At 41.4% G+C, this 18,377-nt stretch overlaps 1 protein-coding gene across 3 annotated transcripts in view; it reads right to left on the reverse strand.

The window, feature by feature from the left end:
* Positions 1-16,610, reverse strand: part of LIFR (LIF receptor subunit alpha) — a 54,949-nt gene extending 38,339 nt beyond the window's left edge. The window contains exon 1 of one of the 3 annotated variants that reach the window (XM_062019015.1): positions 16,508-16,610. The gene's annotated coding sequence lies outside the window, so the exon portion shown is untranslated. Of the gene's footprint in view, positions 1-16,055; positions 16,119-16,495 lie in introns of those variants that run through there. The other 2 variants (XM_062019014.1, XM_062019016.1) reach the window with 2 other exon arrangements.
* Between the last annotated feature and the right edge of the window lie 1,767 nt (positions 16,611-18,377).

Consider the following 18,377-nt stretch of genomic DNA (forward strand, 5'->3'; position numbering starts at 1 on the left):
TTGCAGGACATGAATCACTAAAACTCATTTATAAATGAGGACTGAATCCCATTTGGGAATCTGGCTTTCCCCAGTTCTAGGGAATTACTTTAAGAATCTGTTATTTCTCTTTCTGAAAGCTGATAAAATGATTCAAGTTGCCTATCTGCACCAAATGTACTCTCCTAATCAGCAGCAGAGGGAAATGAAACAAAGAGAGAGTGTTAAAATATTATACAATAAATGTGCAGGAGTGCATGAGGCCAAATTTTTAGTCCTTTAAGAAACTGGGTGTTTTTCCTGTCAAGGATGAGGATTAAAATTCCCTCCTCACTGCTTCCTCTAGCTGCCAAATAGCAGCATCGCCTATGAGATGCTGGGGAAGCCACTACAGTTACCTAGCAGTCACCTCAACCTGCTTCTACTCTGCAAGGCAAAGTGAGAATGCACAAGCTCAACACAAGATCAGTATTTGAATGATTACTTTTCAAAGCTCCTGGTCATCATCTACACCATCTACAAAGGCAAGTATTTAGGCATGAAATTTTACCAAAAAAGTGTAACAGTGTATCCTAGCTGGAGTAAATATTTCACCAGGCTCAGTCTAAGACCAATGTGCAGCTTCACTTGCTTTCCAGTATTTCCAGTTCTTTGTTTCTTCCAATCCCAGGACTGTTCAACACTGGAGAAATACAAATAAGCAACTTGCAGACAAATTGAGCTGGAGGGTACCTCCAGGTAGCAGTTAGCATGAGAAGCAAGCTCAACTGGCAAAGAGATGAAAGAAAAACTTTGCATGAGATTTCCTGACTTGAGGAGTCCGATGCATGCAGACAACATACAGGACAGGGATCAGAAATGTTTGAAGTAATTTGCTTAATAAGTCCATGAACAAGCACCACAATTCAAGGGTGATTTTGCAGCAGTGTTTAGTAACTGCACAACACACAAAAGAACACAGAAACTGAGACTCTTAGGACTTGCCTTTAGAAAGAAAGGAAGTTACACAGAAGAAGCAGATATCAGATAGTAGTTTCTTCATAGCAATGGATACAATTTTGAAAAGTATTTGGAAAGTACAATGGACGACTCCTTCGGATTATTCACATCAATAAAAAAAAACTCACCAAATAAGAACAAGTCAGATGACTTATAGAAAGAACTAGGAAGAACCCCTCCTGGGACAGCCAAGCTGGAGGAAAAAAGAAGTGCAGAGATACTGAAGACTCTGGAAGACCAATGGGCTGAAAGGGCAGAATAAAGCAAAGAGATGTTGTAGGACTCTATTCTGATTTATTTTTACCACAATTAAAACTGAACTTATTAGATCACTTTTGGTTTGTTTTTCAAGCCAAATAAACATTTTATGCACTTTGCCTTTCATTCTCAGTGAATTATATCTGTTTTCAATTAAACTGTATGCTAATTTGGAAACTGTTAGAGACCTACTGGAGTCATTTGTCACATATGGCCCACCATGCAAGAATAGTCTCAAGCCAAACGTTGCATTTGATGCTTCTAGCATAAGATTTTCAGCCGCACACTTTCAAATATCTCTGAGTTTGTGAAGTCTTTGCCTGTTATCAGTCTGTGGTTGAATACAAATACATTCATCATGACTAGGAACACAGCACCGCTCTCCAAAGAGTAACAACAGAAAACAAACTCTTCTGAGAAACATAGTGAATCCCAATACTACCAAAAATACATTAAATATGTTTTGTGATATCTGCAAGCCTGTTTACAATTTATTGTTGTTACCTATTATGCAAATGTTATAATATATTACCCCTGAAGCCTTATTTGACGTCAGAGAAGGCATATTAGAGAGGCCTGGATTGCAGTCCTGTAAAGGCTGACTTCATTTTGCAGCCGTTTCACAAGTAGGGTCTCTCCATGCAGCTGCAGAGTTTCATCAGGCTTGTAAGTACTAATCCGATAGCCTTCTGTGAGGGCATAACGGGCTGCCTAGATGAGGGGAGAGCAGCAGATGGCATCTACCTTGATTTCAGCAATGTTTTTGACACTGTCTCCCATAGCATCCTCATCAGAAAGCTCAGGCAGTGTGGTTTGGATTAGTGGATGGTGAACTGGATCAAGAGCTGGCTAAATGACAGAGCCCAGAGGGTGGTGATCAATGGCACAGAATCGAGTTGGAGGCTTGTGGCCAGTGGAGTTCCACAGGGATCAGTTCTGGGGCTAATCTTGTTCTACATCTTTATCAACGACAAGGTTGAGGGCACAGACTGTACCCTCAGTAAGTTGGCTGATGATACCAAACTCGAAGGACTGTCCGATTCACCAGAAGGCTGTGCTGCCATTCACCAGGATCTTGACTGGCTTGAGAGTTGGGCAGAGGGGAACAAGGACAAGTGCAGAGTCCTGCATCTTGGAAGGAACAACCCCATTAACCAGTACAGGCTAGGGTTTGACCTCCTGGAGAGCAGCTCTGAGGAGATAGACCTGGGACTCCCGGTTGATAATAAACTAACCATGAGCCAGCAATGTACCCTCATGGCAAGAAGGTCAATGGCATCCTGGGATGCATCAAGAAGAGTGTGGCCAGCAGGTCGAGGGAGGTTCTTCTCCCCCTCTACTCTGCCCTGGTGAGGCCTCATCTGGAGTCCTGTGTCTAGTTCTGGGCTCCCCAGCTCAAGAGGGACAGGGAAGTGCTGGAGAGAGTCCAGTGCAGGGCTGCCAAGATGATCAGGGGACTGGAACATCTTATGAAGAAAGACTGCGAGAACTGGGGCTATTTAGTCTAGAGAAGAGGAGACTGAGGGAAGATCTTATTTGTAAGTGTATAAATGGTGGGTATCAGGAGGTCAGGGCATCCCTTTTTTTGATGGTATCTAGCAACAGGACAAGGGATAATGGGATGAAGCTGGAACACCAAAAGTGCCATTTAAACACAAGAAAAAATGATTTTACTATGAAGGTGAGGGAGCAGTGGCACAGGCTGCCCAGAGAGGTTGTGCAGTCTCCTTCCTTGGAGGTCTTCAAGGCCCCCTGGACATGTTCCTGTGCGATCTGATCTTGGTGGACCTGCTTCTGCAGGGGGGTTGGACTAGATGATCTCTAAAGATCCCTTCCAACCCCTACCATTCTATGAATCGATGACATGGTATGCTCTGACCTCTGCTCCTTGTTCAGAGTGAAATGAATCTGGGCAATGTGTTCAAAGGTGACTGCAAGGGTAAGTGGACAGACAAAGCGTTATCAGATAAGACTGACTTCCTTAGGAAGTCAGCTCAAATTAACAAGCATAGATTCTTCTCCCATAGAGGTCCAGATGGAAAACACCTAATCATCTGAACAAAGAATAAAGCAAAGGGGTGAAGGTTATGGGACACTTTTGGCCAAAAGAGAAATTTTCATCTTCTAGGCTGTTGTGCTGCACAGGAGAAGGAAATGTCTCCCCCAGTCATTTACACACTTGTATTATAACCCATCCAAAAATTTTCACGATACTTACTGCAACTGGCAAATTAATACTGCAGTAAGGGGAAGGATTCAACTTAAAGTATTTGTGTAGATCTACACACATTTCCTGACATGCTTGAATTTGGCAACCTCATAGTTGACACGCTTCCTTGAATTTTTGTGCTTCACAACACAGCATGGAACAAATACACTGACCAAAGGCACATGAGTCCTATCACTTTGCATAGATACAAAACACCTGTTGTCATGAATTCTACAGCTACCCACTATGCCTTTTCAATATCTAATACAAGTACAAAGCATAAGAAACAAATGTGCCCACACTTTTTGCTTTTAACAAATCTAGAATCAAATGAAAATACACAGGGAAGGTTTCACACTTCTCCAATGCTCAATGCATTTTACTGGTATATAACTGGAATAAAACACAAACCAAGTTTTCCAAAGCACATTTAATTTTGGGGGGATGCTGTTAGTCTCTGTGTAGTTCTCAAGACCGAGTATCTTCAGGGGAAAATGTCATTTGCTCACACTGAATAAGCATAATTGACAATGTCAGGTTCAAGGTCCAGCTCATGCCTCTCCGATTTTACAGAGGGCTGCAGAAAAAACTGCTATTCCTCAGAAGAGTCATATTAGCTATCTAATTCTGTCCCTGCAAGTTCTTTTCAGCTCAAATGTCCTTATGAATGAACAAACATTAAAAAAGTTGACCTTATTAATAAGTTTATTTTCCTTAATCTGGCAATGTCCAAAAAACTTATTTTGAACTATATGACCTTTAATCTTCTTTCCACCACAGGAAAAGCCTATTTAGTTTTATAAGAGAACACTGATAATTACTGAAGCAATTCCAAGTGTGTTTTTTTAAAACAACCGGCAATGACCCGAGGGTTGGAATCCTTCATTGTTTACAATGAAAACTGTGGTATTTGAATTATTTTTAAGGTACAATGAACTAAATCCAAAGAAAGTCATGTGTACAAATAGCATATAAATAGATCAAATGTTGTAATGCAGCTTTTACATTAAACAGTATATTGAGAATAACAAGCAACAGTTATGCAATATCCTTCTAGAGTAAATGTAAGAAATGAGAGTCACTTCCGAGAAATAAATTGATTTTTTTAGTAATTGAAGGAATGAGCGATTCCTGAATTGACAGATCCATATTTTCTGTTAAATTCCCATTGTATTAATCTTTCTTGAGACTTTAAAAGCTCTCACTCCCTGCTGTATTATTTCCACCCTTTGTAACTATGAGACGTGTCACATGAAGGCATACTGCAGCATGTTATCATGTGTACGCTACCCTTCCACTGTAGTGAGCAAATGCTTTCCTTTCTGCTCCATTCGCAACTCCTCAACTCCTGCAAAGAAGGAAGGTCTACAATACAGTATGATATTGTCAGAATATGTCTGTCCATGCATAATTACCTAGCAGTTGGCATTTATTCCTTTCCTATTTCCCTCCAGCTTTTCATTTATGCATATTTAGACATATCCTCCTTTTAAGGTGGCAAAGCGTAAGAATTAAATACTCAGAAATACAAATTATACAGTTGATATGCAGCAAAGCTGGTCTCTTTTCTAATTAATTTTCACAGATCGTTATGAGAGACTATTGCTAGGCTATAAGGAATAAATATTAACTCTTCCACTAATGCATGCATGTACATGGACACACTTAACTGGAAACTGAGACTGATTCTCCCCGCAACATGGACATCTGGTCATGGTTTCAGTATCCTCTCATTCTCTTGCTGTTCAGAACCTCCACTGGAGACATGGAGGTCTGGACCCACATGCTATGTAGGCACACTGAATCTAGCTGATTGAAGCTAATACTCCTCCTTCTTGCCCATTCTGCTCCTCTCACAAGGTCTCTAGGTCCCTGCAGAGCACTCACAGTCCACATGTGGACCAGTTCTCAGCTAGCAACCCAGTGCTTCAAAATAACTGATTCACTCCCAGTGATAGGACAAAGGGTAATGGGAATAAACTGGAACACAAGAGGTTCCACAGAAATATAAGGAAGAATTTCCTCACTGTGAGAGTGACGGGGCATTAGAACAGGCTGCCCAAATGAGTTGTGGAGTCTCCTTCTCTGGGGACATTCAAAACCCACCTGGACGAGTTCCTGTGTGACCTACTCTAGGTGGTCCTGCTCTGGCAGGGGGGTTGGACTAGATTTTTTCAAGGTCCCTTCCAAAACTTGAGATTCTGTGGTTCATGTTATTCTTTCTACCCATCTAATAGAATTTGACACCTCCAAAATACAGGCAGCCTCAGCTCAGGTTTAGTGTACTCCTCTGTATCCACGCCAGACAAACATGCAGCACCTCCCTAAATGTATTGCCCTACCTGAAATAAATCACTTCCTGCAGTGCTAAGGGCAGAAGACATACAACTAAATTAACACCTGTTTTTCTCTTCAAATAATTTAGGTTGAATATTCAGTCAGGCAGAACATTTTTTGACAAAAAAACATTAAAAAGTTCAAATTTTGTTTACAATTTCTGCCAAATTACTTCAAATCTGATTCAAATATAGACTGAGATCTCTCAGACCACAATAGTGAAAAAGATGCTAAAAATTACTTATTCTGAATATTCCAAGTGAGAAGTTTGTATCTTGTCCGTTGGTGTATCTGAGAAAGTTACTTTATTTTGCTTGATGAAAATAAACTAGCGGTTCTTTAGCTGTTTCATGAAGGGTCTTAGAATGGAAAATATTACTGTAAAGTAGTTCACTGGGGGAAAAACACTTTTGCAATCCACACACCATTAAAATACTGCCTAGCAAAAGGAACAAAACAATGAAGAGGCGAACATTTTAAAATAATACACAAGATGGCTAGAACCCACATGTATCATTTTTATTGCTGTACAATAAAGCAGTGCTGTTCCATTATTCCTTTTAGAACTTAACAAAAGCAGTAAAATTGAGTTGTATAAACCACCAGCAAGTGCAGTCTCTGTAAGATTAATGATGCTCCAACTCATTTAAAACTGAAAGCAGCTCATAGCAAATTGAGACTGCTACTAATAAGATAGAATGACTCAGTTCCACAAGTGTCTCCTGACCTGATTCACACGTATAATAAGAATAAAACCCAGAATTTTTCAAGCCACAACGGCGCTTCTACTCACATCTTCAACTCACTTTCATATGACCATTACTACATCATCTGTAACTTGCATCTGCCTCTTCTCCCTTAATCCTCCCTTGAAAACAAGACTCTTCTCCTGAAGATCTCACTTATTTTTTGTTTTCTCAAGGGTGACTACAAAAAGGACTGTGGAGAGGGAAAAACAACCTTGGATTTTACCCACACGGTTCATTCCAACTTTGCTATCTCTGTTTAACAGGATTCTTCCTTCCTGCTATTATTAGTAAATCTCACGGTTTACTTCTCTCAGTAGATGATATAAAAAAGAAGAAGGATTTCTTAATTATTAACCTCTGTCACCAACAAATCCTGTATACCTACACAGTGGCATGGAAAAGCCTTTTCCTGTGGAAGGCTGTTCATCACATTTTTCATGCACTGTTGCTAATATGTTTAACTTTTTTGTTTCACAACTCCGCAGTGAAGCAGCTATTGTTTCCAAAGTGCTGAGCAAGTCCAACTGTGGGAACAAGAGACATGCAACAATTCTCAATGGTCTCTCTGGTGGTTGCTGAGTGAGATGCCCAGGCACAGGGGGAGAAGGCAGGGGCAAAGGGAAATCTAACTGCAGAGAAGAGAGAGTTAATTGGAAAATTAACCTTTACGTGTAGTTATATGAATGACATATTTGGGTTCAGTTTGGTTTTAGTTTCTGTTCCAGTATTTTATTCCTTATTAGATGCTCCTTATGCATCTAATCAGGTCCATGCAGATACGCAGTGCGTGACTTAAAATGCAAAGCTCATTCTTGAAAGCTTACTTGTCTAAATCCAGCAAAACCTCTAATGTAAATTTCATGCTTTGAAACACCAAGATCCTACTTTTTCTTCCTTTTGTGAAATCTTCTACGAAAGCTTGTGCCAATCTCACCATGAAGCAAATCATTAGAACCCACATAGCACTTAAAAATGCACCACTCCAAACATATTTGGAGAGTACTCAGCTTTTCCCATTTCTGCAGTTTTACATATCAAAGGGCTATACACTGGATCAATACAAAGATCATATTTGCAAAACATATTTAGATTACAAGGCACATGCTTCAAGGACATAAATATTTTATTTTAGAATAACCTATATAGAAAGTCTTTGTGAGCTATGGTAAAAGAGATTTAAAAAATCAGAGACACATATATATACTAGAAATGCAAGTGACAAATATCCAGGGGTTTTTTTCCAAATAAAAAATGAAAACCAAAATTGACTATCATGAACAACAGTAAAAATTAATGTACATTAGAAGGAGTTCAATTGGAGGCAATTATTACCAACATTTGTTAAATTCTCATTAAAGCAATTAGTTCATAGAATCACAGAATGGTAGGGGTTGGAAGGGACCTTTAGAGATCATCTAGTCCAACCCCCCCCATCAAATATCTGGGTTTAGACTGCAGCATCTTACTCATTTCTTCAAGCCTCATAAAACAAGCTGCTTAATGGTATCAGAGATCACCTGTGTTCTCTGACGAGAATGCATTTTAAAGCCATGGAATGCTGCTTGCATCCAGCTAACTGTTGATTTATGCAAGGTAATAAGCCTCAGTAACCACATATATACACACACTGCTCCTGAATTTGCAAACACTTAAGTATATGACTAATCCTACCTTTTGAATAAAGGTATGCATAAACTTAGGTTTGTACTGTTGGCAAGAGCCCAGATGCAGGAGCTTGTGACAGGTTTGGTCCTTAGCCATTCAGCATGAGAGCCGAATGCTGAGCTAGGCAGTCACATTAGATACCTCAAGTTAGAAGATTTATATATAGCCCATCAGGAAGAATGCTACACTAGAGGAACACTCACAAAAGATGGGGAATTATAAATGTACTTTCTGTGTTTAAGTGTGTAGAGAGGAAAACTAACATTGTTTTGCTGAAAGCCTGATAATGGCCTATTTCTACTATTGAAATGCTGTTTGTTCGCATTTCTGTCTGCAATAATCACTGCACTGCCCAAACTCCAACCCAGAATTACCTACTGATCAGCAAGCATGCACACAGCTGTGAAAAAGAATAGTAGACCAGAATCTAACGTTCACAGATACATTCTTAGCATATTAACACCAGTTCCACCACTCATTAGTTGAAATATGAGAAAGCAATTGGAAACATTCGGTTTTCAAAGTATCCGTTATCACAGCTCAAGAAAATAAATATATAAAAGTTGCTGAAAACAACAGTCCTCACAACTTATGCTGTACAGATAAGGCTATCTTTAAAGAAGCACTTAATCCAACAACGCAACAGAAAACTAGCTATTCATTAGCAGTGGAAATGATTTAACGCAGTACAAAGTTGCTTTATACACAGGATCAAATTATTACTTAGAGCAGTTGAGGTCTGAGAGATTGTCTGTTGTTGCAATGCCTAAAACAATGCAATCATTTAGTTCAGTGATGTTGATCACAGTTCTCCGATACCTACATGGAGAAAGGATTTAAACATAACGCGTAACACATAAGTGCACACTGTGAAAAGTAAAGCTTATTGTGTATTGGCAAGGATCTTCAAGGATGGGGTAAACTGACTGAAATAAGATTGGATGCCTTCCTAAAAAATATTCTTAATATGGGCTTAGTACAAATCTTCCTGGATTAAAGTCTGTGGTTCACATTACACCACTGTCAGACTACTTTAGCATAAATCTTGCATAGATCTCACATTAATACGAACTGCAGACTTTGAGGTAAGATTTAAAATGCATGTCACATGACAGTCTACCGGGTCTACATCCCAACTGATCTCATTATTTGAAACGTGAGGCAACATTTGTTCAAAAAAATATTCTTTCAAAAATTTCCTAACATTTTGAAAAGGAAACAGGCCAATCACATTTAACTTGGAGGAGAAGGCTGTTCTATATTGGGAATCTTGACAATGCTGTTCTAGCAGATGAATTATGAGTTACGTGCCTGGAGACCTGAACACTAAAGACTTGTCATAGCCATGACCTTTGGAAGAGTATGGAGCAGGGGAAAGAAGGGAAAAGGAAGAGGAATAGGTAGACTCTAGGGAGCAGATATTATTAGCCTCAAAACAAGCAGAAATACTAGCAGAAGTAAAAGAGTTTAACATTTATGTCTTCCTCACGCAAACAGTACCTCAGTGCTTGTTGCACGTAACTCAAGACAACACTGAAGTCTACAATATAAATAAATCACATTTTTGGTTTGTTTTGTTTTTTTTCTCTCCTTTCCTCTCTCTCTCTGCCTAGAATTAAACAATAAAAGCTTATCTCCTTGGTTTTAGATCCAGAGTAGCTGTAAAACCTCAGAGGTCAAACATCTCTTTTGCCGCAAGTGCTGAACTTGATCCAAAACATGAAATATTGTGAAAATTAGTTGAAGTTAGAATACTTATAACTTATATTCACCTTTGGGCTTCAGAGTCCACAGAAGCCCCACCTATAATACTGACCACTATCATTTTCATCTGAAATTCATTTGATTTAAGTAGCATTTTGCCCTGTAGTAATTTTAAGACCAATTATTTGAGAATGATATTTTGAAGCTCTGTCCTCACTGATTTTATAGTTACGAGAGGCCATTAGATCACCCAGTTCAAGAAGGGCAAATCTGTGGTCAGTCACGCAAACAGGGTTACTTCACATGATGAGCAGCATTGCTGTATTGGCACAAGAGCTTCTGGATGACTATGTTAAGTCCTGTTTTGAAGAGAGATGACTGGTATCTGCCAGACTAAGGCAGATACCACCAGACAGCCCCAAAAGGCAACAGTTCACTCAGGTCATACTCCATGCTGAGCCTCTAGAGCCATGCCTTATCTCCTCCTTGTCCAAATCTCCCTCTCTTCCAGGTTCTCCAAGATCCGTGGGGTGTACTGTGCAGCTCTCAAACATGCAAGTAATATGAAATGCAGCTTGCAAAGTTACAAAAGTATGAATATTAGTGATGCTCAAATTCCCCTGGTGGGCTGGGTTGTGGAGGTGTCTTCATCCTCAGCCTAAGTGCTGCAGATCTGCTCGCTGTTTAGGACCAACATACCCAAATCTGGACTAGACCACCCTGAGAAAGTGACTCAGGTCACCATTTGGCTCCAAACCATTCTCTGTGTTTTCACATTCAAAGCACGGAAATGAAGAGAAAGTAATTTTTAAAGCTTTCAGTTGAAATGTGTGGCATGTCCAAAGGTGCAGTGGCAAGGCATTTCAGGGCATAAAGCCAGCTGGGACAGAGTTCTGCTCTGATCATTATGTTACAGCCAGCCTTGCCATAGGCAATATCCAGACCAGAATAAATATTTAACCATGCTATCTAGTCAACTGAGCCTGCATTTCTTCTTTTAGTGAATTGAGTTATTCAGAGAGCAAAACTAGCTTAGACGGGTGACTGAGGCCCAGAAATTAAAACATGGTCCATTTCTGAATCAGATTGACAGATTAAACCACCTTCAACCATCCTTGTTACTTGCAGTTCTATCATATCTTTAAGCAACATGTGCAATAATGACAAATAAGCATTCCAGCATAGTTCTCCCAATTATGCACTACAAACTACCAGATTACCTTGACATGAAGCTATCAAGCTTCAAGTCTGTATTACAAAGTTGTTACCACTGCAGTTATAGGTACATAGCCAACACAAATATATACCTCTATTTTAGGGATGTATGTACACCCTAAAAGAAAGTGCTTTTGTCTGATGGTCAATATGCAGTAAATTATACTTGCAGAGAATACTGGCTTAATGTTGTTAATCAATTTAGGAACTTACAAATTTTTTTAAAAAAGAATCAAAACCCCACAATATTTCTCCAGCCAATGTTACTGTATCAATGAAACTGTTCGGCTGGGGAGGAAAGTGTTTCAGCATAAAATCAACCCAATGAAAATGTTACCTATCTACTTAAAGCTTCAGGAAATTTCAGAAGGCTAAGGCTGTCTGTAAGGCTGTGCTTTTTTGGTTTTGCAGGAAGTTGCCCCTAAATTGCTGAGTTTACAGGTGAGAAAGGAACCTCTGTTCTCTGACAACATATGGCCCAAAACAGGGAGCTGTGCTGCTCCCAAGTGTTCCCCTAATACCAAGCTGGCAACAAAGGCTGCCCATCCTCTGCTGTAGGCTGTGCTGCTGGTATAGATTTTGGCATGGTAGGGAGTAAGGCAGAAGGGGCAGGGAATTCCTACAGTGCCATCCTTGTTTCCATGACACATGCTTTTATAACTTGTGCTCCCTGAGGTAAAATGAATAATTTGGACTCAACAGCTGACAACTCAGCAGTTCTCTTCTGTTGTAGCAACAGTCTTTGACCTCACTCCAATGCCAGCTCCAGACAGTGCATGGAAAGGAGGGGAGACATATGCCCTTCAAAACCTTGTAATACACCCTGACCAACATTCATACCAATGGGTTGGGAGTTATTTTTAGTTTAAGCACTTTCTGCTTGCAGTTAAACCTGCTACTAGGAGCAATTCCAAAAGACAGCCACAGGGAAAGGCAGACAGTAGCAAAGTGGCAAAAGCCCCCCGCTGAGAGTTTCTGGTGTTTACAGGAAGTATAAAGACCTTATATATGCACAGGAGGGCTCCCACAGTCTGTAAATTTGGAGATTGTAAATTCCAGGGGAGGGAGGACAGCAATGATCAGTAAAAACACAAAAACGGTCCCTGAGCATTCTCACACTGTCAAATCAGAACCTCCATTCCTTCTAATCAACATCTGCTAGTTTGTAAGTAAGGCAGCTCAAAGAACATGGTAACCTCTGCATTTGCTGGTGATCAGTATTCCAGCTGCCACCCCACTCCACAAAGGCAGGTAAGAAAACACCTCTGTCAATCTAGGAATTTATATAGCTCCCATCATTGACGTGATGACTCTGGAAGAGATCTGTAAAATTCTGGCAAGTGATTCTATTTAAGCACCTATAAAAAGAGGACGTTTTGATGCTGAAACCTAGAAGCAACAAGTTCTGAAATCTCATTTAGATGCAGCTAAGTATTAGAAAGAGAAAAAAAGAGAAAAAAAAACCCCAAAACTATAGATGTGATAAATGTTGTTGGAATTAGCAAGCACAGATGCACAGTCTCATCTTTTGACAGGGCCACAACGCTTGCTTGATACTTAGATACTCAAGACTCAAAGTAATTATTCCCTGCCTATGCCTGCTGACAAAAATGTGTGCAGAAACATGTAATTGTGTTCCACAGAAAATGCAGAAGCCATTGCTTTTGTTTAAAGACAGTCAGAAAAAGAATGCAGCAGTAGTGTTCCCTTTTCTAGGCCCAACCACTGCAGTGGTTGCTAGGGTAGAGAAAAAAACTTCAAGCACCTCAGAGCCTACTCTAAGCAACAGATGAGTCAGGATGGAGACTTCAGCTTTTCAGTAGATGGCATTTCTCTCTACAGCTTAAGTAACCACTAACTCAGAGATGGACTGTGTCCTTGTGAGTGGGTACTCACTGTAAGCAAGCAACCATGGGCTCTAGGTCTTGTTCCCAAGCATTATTTATCTCTCTTACATTAAACTGTTCATGGAAAGAAATACATGAACCAGGTTCGAGACAGAGAGCACAATCACCTCTCAAGCCTTATCTAGAAGTACTTTAATTTTCTTATTTTTAGACAAATATTTGATGCCTAACACTCAGAAAGGAGTCACAACTAAGTATCAGGAGAAAAGACACACCAAAACATGATCATCTCAAGTAATTCTAGCTATGGTAGACTTTCATACATGTTTTCCCTGTCTCTCTACATAAGAATCGATGTCTAACTCATAGCAAGAGCATCCTCTCTCAAGGAGCCTCCAGTACCTCATTTGAGTTCTCAGTCCTTCCACTTATGCTAGTATCTTTAAACCTCCCCCATCAGACCATTTTTCTTCTGCTAATTCACATCCCTTTCACTTAAATTATCTTTGTATTTCATCACCAGTCTGAATCTAAGATCCAGCATTTCTACTGCAACTGGGAACAAAACTAACTCCTAGAAGTTGTCTGATCTTTTTTTTTTTTATTTTCCCTTCCATTATCCAAAAGCTGCCTTTCAACAGCTCAAATAAGATCATTACAAGATACTGTAAAACTATTGTTTAAAGCTGTATCACATCATTTTTGCTTTCATCTAACAAACGTATCAGCACAACGAGAATTTCCAAATTTAGCATCCTCTGCATTCCTCTGAGCAGTAGCTCATAGTGTAAGTGGAAAAGAACCTCATTACCTGGTCACATCATCTATTGGGTCATTTGCAGAAACACAAAATCCATCTGCATCAGCCTTGTGACGCACTACATTCTGCAAGATAGAGTCAGTTTTTAGACTTAGATTGTTTAATGCCAGCAGTCACTTTCTTATTGAGGTACTATTTCACCTTGCAGGCAGAATTCTTACTAATATACTGAATTTAAATAAACTTTTTTTATGAGGCACAAAATACACTGTCAGTCACCCACTAGATTAAAAAATCTAATGCTCTAAGACAGCTTTCTAATAGATTTACAGACTCTCTTCTAGCATTACCTACAGATATTAATAAATTCAGATTTTTAAATGTTTGAGCTGCACAACATTGAAACAGATTTGACCTGATGGCCATCATAACTTGTCACGCACTAGAAAATTAAAGCCACATGAATCCCCTGCTGAAGTAGTAGCAGCAGTAGCTTTATTCTCTGTGAAAGTTAATTTCTCTCTCTTGGAGAGCACCTCCACCCGTAAGGATATTCCCACATATTCCTGACTTGCCTTTGGCAAGTCTGTGAGAATGCCCTCTTAGAGGTTAAGTCTCTCCCTTTCCTTAGCACACCTGTGAAGAGGTTTTGCACAATCTAACTCACAGATAGTGCTTGCCACTGGTCGCTTTAAGTGACTAAAGCCATGTGTTTAAAGAATGCACAATGGAAACTGTTATCACTTATTAAAGCTGATAAAAGTTTGAATAGGTGAAAGAGTGATAAGATGAAAGGATGCAAAGACTAAATAAACAAAAATCAAAATCAGGTGATCTGCAGGCTGCCTAAAACCTACACTCCAAACTAATTCGAGGTTAGTGATTTTTAAGCTTTCCATTCCTGGACTTCTGCAACAGTTTCACAGTCTACCTACTGATGGATGGCTCAGCACCTTCAGCAGACTTCTCACGAGTAACTTGCAGACCCTCAGCCAGCTCATGACAGGTAATCCACGCTAAGCAATACCAACCAACTGCAGATATGGCACTACTCATTCTGTGGATTCACTCACAGCATTTGCTTCTGTCTCTTCCACATTGTAATCCTTCCCGTCATCAAACTTTTTTTTGTTTTATTTTGATTCACACTGGCCCAAATCCAGGAGACTTTTATATGCATGCTAACCTTTATCACCAAAAATGTACAGAAATCAAAGCTCATCTTTATCACCAAATCAAACAGCATACAATAGTTGAGAAGGACAAGCACAGACGTTTTGCACGTCAAGGCATTCATGCATTCTTCCTTACAGGATGTGAAAAGCTTTAATATATAAAGTACATGTGCAACGATTGATCTATATTAAAGAACATACTGTCTCAGCTAGCATTGCCTCATGCTGATTTGAGAAGTAACATGGTATGACATGGACTTTAATCTTCCTCACAGCTACCAAACTCAGCAAATCTCATTAACAGACTGGATTTATGTTGTGGAGCTAAACTATAGGTTTAAGAAGAATTTAATGAATTCCTTTACAGTAAAGAAAAAAAGGGAACATGGACTTCCAGGTGAGATGTCAAACGCAAGTCACAGTGTCTTACATCCAAGTTTCAAATACAGCAGAAACCTACCCACTATCCATGCTTCCTTGAATAAAATTTGACAGGACATCACCAAGTTAATTACGAAATATGAGTATTAGACTATTTTTGCAATGGATATAAATGGATATATATGGATATGAAAGCCTATGGAAAAGAATCAAAGTGAGAATTCCTACACAACAGCTCACAGTCTAAGTCTCCCCAGCACTGGATGATTGTAATATCTATCCAGAGCTTAACTCCCATTTATAGCAAAGTTCCCTGGCATCCAGCACCAATTACAATTAAAAAAAACCAAATCACATATAACACGAATTCCTGCCAAAGTAACGATGCCAGCACAATATGCCTAGTTCAAATGGACTTACACACATTGAATGTTAACAAGGGAATGACGTTCTTTCCAGAACTACCTCACAGGCTTAGAGAGATCTTTTTTAAACGCAATCTCTAAACACATTAGAAATTCAGTCACTCAAAAAAGACACAGCAAGCTACCACTCTGCCGGTGTCTCTGTATAGCTAGTGTGTGACAACAAGCACAGTGTGTTCAGATGCCTCCCGAACCACAGAAGGTGCTCTGGATTAGTGCTCTCAAGGTCTAACACCCCCCCCTTTTTTTTTCTTTCTTTTGAAGGATGCTACTTATATAAAATAAAATATAATACAATAAAATACAATATTTTTTAAAACCCATCACGAAAAGAGGCATAAACACTATTTACCCGGTGTTCAGTTCTTGAACCAACCAACCTGCCCGCCAGCTGAAAGAGCTGTTGATAAAACACTGCCTCTAAGCCGCAGGCTCCGGGCAGCGGCAGAGGAGTGGCTGGTCTGCTCGCTGTGCCCCGGGGGAGGCGGCCGCCGCCCGCCCGACCCCCAGCACCGCCACCTGCCCCCCAGCCCGGCCCCGAGCCGCAGCGTCTGCCCCGGCAGCAGCGCGGGGAGTGGGCGGGGAGGCTCGGAAACTCCCCACGGCCCCGCCAGGCTCTGGCAGGGTTGTGGGCCCCCGCTTCACCCGTCCTCGCCGGCACCTCCCTGGGGCGGGCGGAAGGATGGAGGGGGCATCGATTAGCCTTCGGGCCGCCCGCTCCCAGGTGCGAGCGGAGCCCCGTCGGGGAGCCGCCGCCCGCAGCAGCCGCCCGGCCGGAGGCCCGGCACTCACCCGCCGCCTCACCGTGTCCTGCGGCAGCCTCATGCCGCGGAAGCGTGGGGGAGATTCGCAGAGCTGCCCGCGGCGCGGTCCCGGGCAGCCCGGCTCCGGCGGGCAGCAGTGCGCAGCACCGACAGGAAGGAGGGATGGAGCCGGGGCGGGAGGGAGGGATGGAGGAGAGGGGCTGGCGGGGTGCCCGCGGGAGGAGCCTGGGCCGCGCACCGCCCGGCGCCGCAGCCGCCCCCGGGGCACTGCCGCCGTCTCCCGCTGCTTGGCCTGTACCCGCGCCGGCTGTAGTCCTGCCCTTGTGCAGAAGCTATCTGGAATCTCAGGCTGGCGTCCGCCTGCAGGTGTGTTGCTGGGGTATGGTCGCCGCTAAGCTCTTAACGGGCACTTCAACGCCCGGTGGTTTCGTGAGGTCGCCGTAGGGCCGCCAGAGAGCATGCTGCGGCGGTGGGTGAAGTCGGGAATCTGATCATTTCAGCTTGACACGGTCAAGTATCCTTCATAGAAAATCTTGAATCTCTGTAATGCTGCCAGCCCTCCAGGCTTTGAAGGAGTGGGCCTGGCCCTCCAAACCCTGGAGATTCTTGATTCATCTTTGCATATGCTTCTAGTTTTTGAGGTCTGGGACTTGACCTCCAACATTTCTTTGAAGCCACAACAGTTACATGCCAGCCTCTCCTTTAAATTAAACTTGAAATCCTGACAATCCCACAGTCTCAAGAGCCAGGTAATTAAAAAATATATACCACGAGGCTCAAAAATCAGAAGAGTTGGCAAACTTGTGGCTCCTCTTGTTCCCTAGTAAACCACAGCAGAACAGGGAGAAAAAGTAACTACTCCATTTTCTTTGCATTTTTCTGCCTACATTTTCCTATAGGGCTCTTCCAAGTTGCTGTAGGTAATTTTCCTCAGAACCTAGATGACAAGAATTGCAGATACACTTGTATGGAGGTCCTAGGCCAGATTTGTGTCTCATTTTGGCTAGGTAGATGATTTCAAGTCTCCAAAGCCAGAATCTCCTGGCATCCTGCATATTCCTGACTCAGGATGTAGAGAAGAAATCTACCTCTGATTCCTCTCTTTCCAGTGTTTTTGTTTGTGCATTGATGCTTCAGAAGGCCGGTAAGAGACTCATGAACCTTGTGGTTAGGTAATATGAACATGAGATCAGATCTTTTCTGGGTTGAGAGCATGCTTGACTTCAGGCCCTGTATCATAAGACAGTTGTCTATCTGTTAACCTGTGTCACCTCAAGAGAAAGGACTGAGTCACCTTGTACACATATAGTTCGTGGGTAAAAAGGGGGATTTTTAAACAGCATTTGCAAAGAAGCTCAGGTCTATGTATCCCAAGCAGAAGATGGTCGTCTTCTCCTGATGCACATCAGTCAACTCTTCACAGTCCCAAATCTTTCCTCACTGGGAACGTTTGCTGGATGGCTAATTCTGTGGTCTAGGCTTGACTCTGCACACCTAGAGGTTTAGTATGTCAGCTGCCTAAGAACATTTTTGCATTCAGTTCCCTGTTCCCAGAAGTTTTCCTCTTTCCATGCAATAGCAGCGAAATCACAATGAAACTGGGAATATGCATAGCACCAGAAGGCTTGGGAAGAAAGTTTCCATTTTCATTACACGTGACCCATCCACGGGTGGACTGCATCTGCCTTTCTCTTTCTGTTTCCAGACCTTATTAATTGTATCATGATGCCCTCCCTAGGGTCTGCATCCAACACTCAGAAGGATGCAGCTTACAGCTGTGGCATGAATAACAGATAGAAATATGCAAATATATTTCTATTCACAGAAGAGAAGGAAGAACTTTCTGTTAAATGAAATTGTACCACCTTTCTTTTCTGCAGTTAGTGCTATTTTATGTTATCTTTTGCAAA

Source organism: Colius striatus, chromosome Z (genome assembly GCF_028858725.1).
Source record: "Colius striatus isolate bColStr4 chromosome Z, bColStr4.1.hap1, whole genome shotgun sequence".
In the NCBI taxonomy this organism is placed as follows: domain Eukaryota; kingdom Metazoa; phylum Chordata; class Aves; order Coliiformes; family Coliidae; genus Colius; species Colius striatus.